Genomic DNA, 10,189 nt, shown 5'->3' on the forward strand with positions numbered 1-10,189 from the left:
ACTATAGCGGTATATTTTAAAACAGCAAGGAGTTAAGCTGTTTTCCAACGGAATAAACATTACGCATATGCTCATGGACACAAATACTTTCCGTTTTAAAACACATTATCGTATATCTACTATAGCAATTATAAGTACTTTCAGTTGTTTAAATGTTAGATAACATTTTACCAATAATTCTAATTAAAGTATGACAAGGAATAATCTGTGTTCTCTTTGTGATTAAGAAAAAGAGCTGAATAGTTCGAAAAATGACTTTTTTAAAAATTATAAAATAAGCAGATAATAGAATAAGCTCATTCATAATAAACCGTGGGCATTAAGTATACTAAATTTACCATGCACTTTGTTGGTAATAAAAACAGCCAAAGCATATGTAGTTTATTTTAACATTTAACTTATAGAAGAGATAGCTATCTACAACCATCCTTGTTTTAAATCGCTTGCTGCCTTACCAAAACGTCTTAAATTAAACGAACGTGTTAAATTGACTTCGTTGTTCAACTAGTTCATTAGTTACTAAGTTCATTAATTAGTTTGTTGTCGTATTTCGAGCTAGTCAGTTTCAGTGGTACCTTCTCATATTATCGTTGTTCTAAGAAGAATTCTTATCATTTGTTTTTATAGCGTAAAAAAAATAAATAAGATTTTCATTGATAGTAATGGATATTAAAGTTTTATGAGTTTATTAGCGTTAACTGGATTTCAGATGATGGTAGTTTATACGTGCTTTCATTTAATTTTGTTTACTTAATGTCTTTTAGCCTATAATAATTATTCTTAGTTTTGTTCCTTGGAAGTGGCCAGAAACAACTTTTAGAATGAGCTAAAAATTTGTATGAGCAGTAAGCCTATTAAAAATACTACTTATTTACACGTGTTAGTTTAGTTAAGATCCAAGATTTTTGAACATGATGCATATAGAATATGTTTATTAGTTCTTAGATTCCGTGATTCGCTGATAATAGTTTATTTTGGCGCGTAAACGAGTAGCGTTAACTATTTTGTTGCCATATCTCTTGCGTTGAGGTTGTAACTTGCTATTTGATTTTCAATAACTGCATAACTTTTCAAATAGTTGTTACAAAAAATACCAACGTTATTAATAAGTGTTCGTATAAAAATATTACTGTCAAATTTTTTTATTCAAGTTTTTTCTTTAGTCTTTAAGGAGAAACTGTAAAGGAAAGAACTGTTAGTATAAAATGGATGGGGTGAAAAGTATTACTTTATCGGTTATGAAGATAAATGTGTACGCTTGTTGTGCATTAAAAGTAGTGTCCATAGAAAAGGCATTGTAAACCATCTTCTACAATTTTGATTCAGGCTATCACGGAAACTTTGTAATACGAAAAAGGATAATTTCATCTTGAAAATCAATAATGATTATCTCGCGAAGCCTTTTACGCTAAACCTCTGGAATATGCAAAAGTAGCCTCTGTTAAATTTGCATATTTTTTACTAAACTACCAAGTAAAGGTGCATCTTAAAATGCTTCCGACCAATTACGGATGGATATTAAAAGAAAAGAAATCTAAGTATAAAATAGGAAAGGTATTTTAATGTTATTATCCAGAAAATTATTTATTCATGGACTATTTGTCTTATTATTATTTATTATTATTTATTCATGGACTATTTGTCTTATTATTATTTATTATTATTTATTCATGGACTATTTGTCTTATTATTATTTATTATTATTTATTCATGGACTATTTGTCTTATTATTATTTATTATTATTTATTCATGGACTATTTGTCTTATTATTATTTATTATTATTTATTCATGGACTATTTGTCTTATTATTATTTATTATTATTTATTCATGGACTATTTGTCTTATTATTATTTATTATTATTTATTCATGGACTATTTGTCTTATTATTATTTATTATTATTTATTCATGGACTATTTGTCTTATTATTATTTATTATTATTTATTCATGGACTATTTGTCTTATTATTATTTATTATTATTTATTCATGGACTATTTGTGACATTTGCGCTTTTCGGAGCGAAGCATTACTACGGTTGAAGGGTTAGAAAAGCGTATTAGTATGAAGGATATATTTCCAGTTTCCATTTCGTTTTAATAAATATAAATATAAATATATATCAGTTTCAATTAGGACGGATGTGGTGCGCAAGCAACGACTGGTTATAAACGCTTTCTGCAGATAGAATTCCACAGCACAGATTGCAGACATGATTTGTCTCCTTCTGCAGATAGGACTCCATATGATTTAATTTTATTGCGTGCTATTGTATTTTATCCTAACGAACTCTACGATAAGAATTATTAGTTTTGGAAATTTAATTATAAATTTAGGTGTATCATAAATTATTAAACCTAAAAAAAATCAAATGCTAATTAGAATATAAACATACTCATTGCTATTAGAAATTGCTATTAAAATTGCTATTAGAAATTCCTGTTAGAATTGCTATTAGAAACTAAAGACGCTCATTTGACAGGCCTTTCCTTGAAGTGGGCTGGAGTGAGCGGAAGTAAAATGCTGGAAAGATTTATCTTTCGTTTACCAGAAGTAAAACAGTAAAGAAATAATAGGCATATTTTACGAGCAGCTAAAAAAAATAAAGATTGGTTAATCGATCTGCAATTTTTGGCCTTCATAACCGGGAAGTTTAAGAATTTAAAATTAATCTGCAAAGAAAAATTTGTTGTCACTTCCAAGACTATACATGAGCATAGTATTTACATTCAAATCTCAATTACCGTGACTTAAATTTTATTTGAAGAAAAATTTATTATCATACTCTCCTGATACAAAACATACTACTAAAAGTTTTAAAAAAATGAAATTTGTATTGCTACATCAAATATAAAAATTATAGGCGTACAAGTAAAGTATTTACTTCTGGATTTGTCGATTGTGTGATTAGGGCCTTTGAAAATGCTTTCATAAATCTGCCCAATACTACTGAAAATAATGATTCCGTTATACTTTCGGAATTTTTAAATGTTATGGCAAAGAAAGCTTAGAACTAGAATGAATAAATTTACAAAATGATCTTATTTTAAAAGCACATTGTAATGATTATACGGTTTGTAATTTAGTCTACAAAAATAGTTACTCTCTTTCCGGAAATCGTAATCTAAGGTACTTCATGCTGTTCAACTAATTTTTTTTTAATTAAGAAAACAAATACAAAACTCCTCGTGTTCCACGAAGTATTCCACAAGGCTTACAGATGTAAAAAATAACTAATAATACAAAGAGATACAATTAAACCATAAAAACATAATATCTAGGTTTGGAGAGAGCAAAGAAAAAATAAAAATACAAATACTATTATAATAAAAATACTAAAATATACCATGAATAATTAAAATATGTTAATATTCCTATAAAAGAAAAGAAATCAACTTAATAATAAGACATTAATAATAAAAATGAAATAATACTTCAAAATAATACTGATACAAAGGAAAAATAGTACATCAACAATACAATACATCAATATATAACGTAATCATACATGGACAATATGCAAAATAATACAATGATATATATTAGATTAATATCGAGTCATGTAAATAATAATACTAAAAGTTAAAAGAAGAAATAAAATCGCTCAAGGCTGCAAAGGCTTCGGAGCTCTTGTATTACGCCTGCCGTTGGCAACAGCCTTGAGCGCCATTCAGGTGACAGTGCGATTTAGATCAGTTCCGCCCCCAATTTTGATGGAGAGCACCCCGGGGGGGGGAATGGGTCAGAGGGCTCCCACTTTTCTTTCCTTCCACCAAACCACACGAGAGGATTTTTGGCTCGACACACATTAAATGCAATTGTCGCACCAACACTATACACTTACAAACATGGGAGTCGAACCCGGGTTCTTCGGCACGGCAATCAGTGACGCTAACCACTGTACCGGTTGATCGGCAAATATACTTCTGGCACTTGCATGCAACCTACAATGCAATAAAATATATTCCACGTCTTTCACAACATGTTCAATTGTTTAAAGGTTTTTTTAAAATTTTTTTAAATTTATTGCTCAGCTATTTGGAGGGAATTTTTTTAATGAAATATGCTATATTTTGATTTCGAATGAAATTTTGAAGTCAAAAGATCGAAACAAACTTTCGGATGCGCATATATCAATGGCTACTTAACAACAAACAAATCAAGTTATGTTCTTGGTAACAATAAATTATTAGGAAAATTACAAATTCGCAGTTTATTCTATAATTAGAATTGCTTTCAATTTTATTTCATTTGATTTTGTGCTATTTTTAATCCAAAGGGATTTGAATCCCGAAGGACTATTAGTTTCGTTTTGGCATTTTGCGTCGGACTCATAAATGTCGGTTCACTTTTCAAACTGTTGCCACAAAATGTTAGAGTCCTGCATTATATTTGAAGAAATTAAATAATGAAAAATCTGCATAAATGTATGTATATTTCTCGTATTGTGATAAAACAACGGTACATAGAGTCATCGAATTTTGAATAACGTAATCCTCCAACGAATATGAGCATGTGGAAGACCAAATTTGAAATTTGAAATTTGTTTTATGATCGATTTCCTATTTTTTAAAACTTTGACGAATTTTTGATTAACAAACTCAAGGATTTCAAAGCGAGCAATGGCAACGTTGTGCAGAAAAAACATTTTTATCTCCAGCGCGTGAGTCTCTGTATCGGAAATTCTAAAGATATGCTCGTTTTAAAACTATTTTGCGATATTGCTGTTGCACTGGATCTTATGGTTTAAGTGCGAGGAACATGATATTTAATAAAGAAAGGTAACACACAAAATGTTAAAAAACGCCCCTTTGGACGTAATTTAAAATCTGAAACATTTCAGTTTTTTTTTTTAAATTTTTTTATGTGCTTTTACATTTGAGTTTTTAATTATTAGATACGTGCGTAATTTTCATATTGTGCAAATATACTTATTTCAAAGCATAATTAATTTGTATTTTTAAATATAATATTATAATTATAACATTAAATTAATAATCTCTTCTTCAAAAATTAAACTAATCCTTAATGATTTTAATAACTTTTATTGTACCTTTAATAACGAAGAGGTTCATGTTCCCTATCCTTCCAATATTTATTCAGCTGTCAATGCACATAAAATTTTAGTTCATGGAATTCATGAATTATTATTTATTATAAGATTTCGAACCATATAAAGAACAAAACTAACAATGAATAAACACAATCTTGAAACATTTTTGTGTTTCAGTCTAAAGTTTTAATTCTTAAATAAATATTTTATTTTGGATGCATTTGTATCAAAAATTTTAAATGCTTAAAAGAATGGATTAAAAATGTTTATTTTTTAGTAAGGAAGAAATATTCTTTTAAATGTAACCATGCATTTTATTTATATAAATCACATTATCAGTACCCAGGAAATTTTAGGTATTAGAAATACTAATTCTGGATAGTATCGTTAATTGTCTTAAGATTTAGAGACATGGCAGTGTGTCAACTACGTTCGGAGGAGACGGAAAAGAAAACAGCGAGACACCGGCCATGTATATCATACACCAGGTGGTCCAACCTTTGGTTACCCGAGGGACAATCAAATGTTAGTATAGGAGAGTGAGGGCCAGGGACATTAAAGAAAGAAAATGATTTACATACAAATCACTAGTTTAATATATCACTATAATTTTAGTAAGGGAAAGTCTCAGGCTCGATTCTGGTGAAGCACTTTCAGTGCGATTTCTCGTTTTTGATTTAATTTGTTTGAGAGTAGAAAAAGCACTTTCACACACATATGTACTGCCAAACGGCGATAACATTTGCAAAACGGATTTATGCAGTTTGAGATAACGTTCTTTAGAAATCAGTTTCCAGAGATGTTCAGTGCATCACACTTTTTAGTCTGGTAGAATGGATCAGCCTGAAGATCACAAATTTCAATTTGAAGGTCCGATGGCACCTCACGTACTTCAATCTCCATGGGGTTGTTTAACAATAAAAGTTTTGTTTTTTGGGAGTCGAAATCATGGAACTCTTTCTTGATATCAGTAATTATTTCATGAAACATATTAAAATTTGTGTCATTTTCTTCTTTCAGCTGCTGGCAAAATGGGAGGTGTGCCGTATTATTTGCCTTCAGGGCAATTTGCATTACATTAATTTGTTTGCGAAAGCTTTGAATATGTCCATAAAGTTGGATATAGTTTGTTTTCTGCCTTGTAGTTTTAAGTTTAAAGCATTTAGATGGGATGTTAAATCTGTCAGAAAAACAAGATTATTTAAAAATTTGATTTCTTCCAGTTTTTCTTGATACTCATGCCCAATGTTTTATTTTTTGACGAAAGCAAGAATTTTATTCTTCAATCCAAAAAAACTGTTGCAGACAATTTCCAGAACTTAGCCAGCGCACTTGACAGTACAGTGAAATTTTATCATAGTCAGCATCCGAATTGTCCACAAATGCAATAAATGCTCCCTGTCTCTGGACTTTGCCTCCCCTCATTAAATTTACAATATTTACAACAGTTTTCATTGTCTCACTGAAACATATAATTTTTATTATTTAATTATTATATGTAATATAATTATTTATATTTAATATTTATTCTTTAAAGCAGTAAGAAGGGTCTTTTGTCTTTCCAAATGTTTAACTCAGTAAGAAGGGTAAGGGCCAAGAAAATGAATAAGAGGGCTGCATGCGGCCCGCAGGCCGTGGGTTGGACTACGCTGTCATACACGAATCATTTCGAACAACTTTCGACCCCTCCATTACTCAAAACCGTTTAGACCTACAAACCTGCAATTTTGTAATTCTGACTTCAAAAAGCTACATTATAATCGATGTTAAACCAAATAATACTCATGGAGAATGTCGAATGTCGGCAATTTAATCATTATTGTTTATTCAAAATAATTATAATGACTTGAAACACAGTTAATATCCAATTTTAAAATTTCATATAATAAAAAAAGTTTATATATATATATATTTTTTTTAAATTTCATTTTTATAAAAAGAAACCAGTGCAGCGTAAACGCAAGGAAAAAAATTGAAGGTCGCGTATTTATTTAGAAGCTCTTCATTTAAGTGCCTAAATAAAAACATAACCTATAATTTAGCTTTTCAAAAATTAATGAGATCATAACAATAACATAAATGTGAAAAAGCAGCCAAGTTCGGGAGAAAGACTTTCGGTGTAGTCTGTGTGACCAACAGAGTTGAGATCTAACAGATGGCAAGTTACATAGCAGTTCCTTTAATTATAACGCCCAGCAGCGGCGGAGCGGTAAAGACCCTGAACACTGGTAGTTCGGTCCGAGGTTCGAATCCCTGGAACGGGCTGGCTGCGTGGGCGTTTCCGTGGTTTTCCCCATGTGAAACGTGTATACGAGCCAGTTTCCCTGAAAGAAGTCCTCCCTCCCTTTAGGCAGATAGCCCTCGTGTGCTTTGCCATAATTAATTAAAGGATTAATGAATTATGGATTTATTAATTATGTATACAACGTTTTTCATTTCATTTAAAAACAATTTAATACTTTCTTTGATATCGGATTTCTAACTTGGCAAGCTAATTTCTAATTGGAGAAGTCAAAGTTTTTGAACGTAATTTATTAACAATTTAAACTTGCCAAGTTAAAAATCCGATATCAATGAAAGTAATAAATTGATTTTTAAATGAATTGGACAATGTTGTACATTCCTATAGCTAAGATTAAAAGGAACTACTGTGGAACTTTCCATCCATTAGATTTCATCTACTATTTTGTCGGTCACACCGACTACAACGAACGAATTTGGCTCCTTTTTCATATTTACGTTGTTTTGATATAAAAATACAAGAAACTTGATGAAATTGGTCACGTACCGTCAAAGCAAAAATTAAATTCTCAGCAGTTGAAAACACCCACAGTAAAATATATTACTTTAATCTCTAACAGTAGTGCAACACGGTAATGCGTAACCGAATTTATAACATGTGATTTGTATAGTGCTGCAGATTTAATACGAGTAATGATAGTGGTACAGTTTAATACGAGTAATGATAGTGGTACAGCTGCAGATTTTTCGCAGAGACATTTGATTTTACGCTCAGTTTGTCCAAATTAAATAATTAGGATTGGATTGGATTGGATTATTCAGTTATGGCAAAGCACACGAGGGCTATCTGCCTAAAGGGAGGGATGCCTTTCGTGGAGGACTTTCTAAGGGAAACTGGCTCGTATACACGTTACACATGGGGAAAACCACGAAAACGCCCATGCAGCCAGCCCGTTCGCGGGATTCGAACCTCAGACCGAACTACCAGTGTTCAGCGTCTTTACCGCTCGGCCGCTGGTGGGCCCTAAATAATTAGGAGATAAACTTCTAGTTTCTCAACAAAACTTAAGCAACGTTTTATAAACATTTTGATCGACTTTTCAATGAAGTAATTTTATGAAAGTTTGGGTAACATTTTATAGATTAAATTACATGTTTTATTCTAGATTCGAGCAGAAGTTTTAACTAGTTCGATTAGAAAGCAACTGTAACTTTATTCTTTTTCTTTTTGCTGGGCATAATTACTCCAATCTATTACCGATTCTAATGTAAAAACAGAGCTTATGCACAGAATAAAGATTTATTGATTTTATTTTATCATATAGACAATAAAAACACAGAAAAGATATGTGATTGTGTAGAAATATGTTTCGCAGTAACTTCCGAGCCTTTTGGTGCCTTCTTTCTTTGGAAATCTTTTTAATACTTGTTATTACTAAATTCTACCTTTGATTAAATGTCTGTATTAGCAGCATTTAAGATAACACATTGAAAGTATGTATGTATACATATATTAAAGCAGGGTAAAATATTTGCTGAGGTCTATTTGCGTTAAAAACAGACCACATTCTTACAAACCTTATCAATACACTCATTCGTTAGTAACGAATTTAAGATGTACCAAAATAATACATATTGAAAATTGAAAAAAAAAAAAATTAAACAGATAACATCTTCCAAAGCATTCAAGATTTCGTGCAATTTAAAGCTTTTTATTATTTTTTTAATGAACATAATTTTTGAGCAATAAACTTTACCTGATTTTATCAAAAAAGCGTATATGAATATAATAACTTCGGAATCACGTGAGATGTTAATGTCAAAAAATTAATAAAATTCATAGTCAAAAAGAGATGGTAATGTCAAGTTAAATTAAATTGCTTGATGATTTACTATAAACGCTGCAATTTAACAGTTTGTCACTGCTGGAAAAATATTCTCCATCAATTCAAGAAAAAGTTTTATTTTCTGCATACAATTAATGAAATGGAATATACTCATTCTATAAAATATAATAAAATTATCAATTTAATTAATATTATATAAATAATTAACAAATAAAAATGTTAGATTAATAATTTTAACTAAATTATTTATAGTTCATTTATCATTAAAACAGAGAATATTTAGATTAATATTCTCTGTTTATTAGTTTCATTATTTTCCTCAAAATTTTGTAAAATGTTTGTAAGTCAATTTATGTTCTATAAATTCAAAACCTATCTTACATTTCATTTATAATTATTTTTGGATATGCTAGAAGTATGTTAAAATGCTTAGAAATATTGTTTAACGTAACAAAATTTTCTCCTCTGTATTAAAGTCAAGAGTAATATGAAAATAAATTATTCTTAATTTTTTAATCAGATATATAGCGCATACGAAAGAAAGATATAAAATTTAATTTGAATTTACCTTTCCTTCCACCTAATATATCCTTAATCATAACTATATATGCGGCCAAAAAGTCTCCAGAATGTTCTTTTTTCATATAGTTTTGCGACAGGCAGAAGAAAGTTTACTTTTCTTGTTTCCGTTGTTTTTTGCTATTCTTCCTGCGATGACCGCTCTCTTCTTCCGGTTCCGGAAATAAATGAAGATGTGTGCAATCTGTGCCGAACGTAACAGCGAAGTGCAAGAATCTCATCCCGGAATTCATAACTTAAACCCAAGCGTGAGTGATAAGTGTTCATTACAGGAAAACCAATGAACGGCAAGTTTTTTTTTTACAGAAAAAAAAAAAAAAAAAAAAAAAAAATGCAACACTACTGGTTAAACTACAATGAATTCTAAAGAATTCCTATTTTAACATTTTAACAGCGGCTCAAACGGGATCCTTTAAAGTTTAATATAGTTTACCATTAGAGACGCCCCAGGTGGCGAGCGAAACATTT

General features: G+C 30.1%; 1 protein-coding gene across 1 annotated transcript in view; it reads right to left on the reverse strand.

Annotated features, from left to right (window-relative positions):
• The window catches only part of LOC118192344 (uncharacterized), a 197,357-nt gene extending 187,385 nt beyond the window's left edge, over window positions 1-9,972 (reverse strand). The window contains exon 1 of the mRNA XM_035363287.2: window positions 9,711-9,972. The gene's annotated coding sequence lies outside the window, so the exon portion shown is untranslated. The remainder of the gene's footprint in view (window positions 1-9,710) is intronic.
• Window positions 9,973-10,189: the final 217 nt, after the last annotated feature.

The sequence above is a fragment of the Stegodyphus dumicola genome, chromosome 10, assembly GCF_044657685.1.
Source record: "Stegodyphus dumicola isolate Sdum_Otavi_A_Nest chromosome 10, ASM4465768v1".
Lineage (NCBI taxonomy): Eukaryota > Metazoa > Arthropoda > Arachnida > Araneae > Eresidae > Stegodyphus > Stegodyphus dumicola.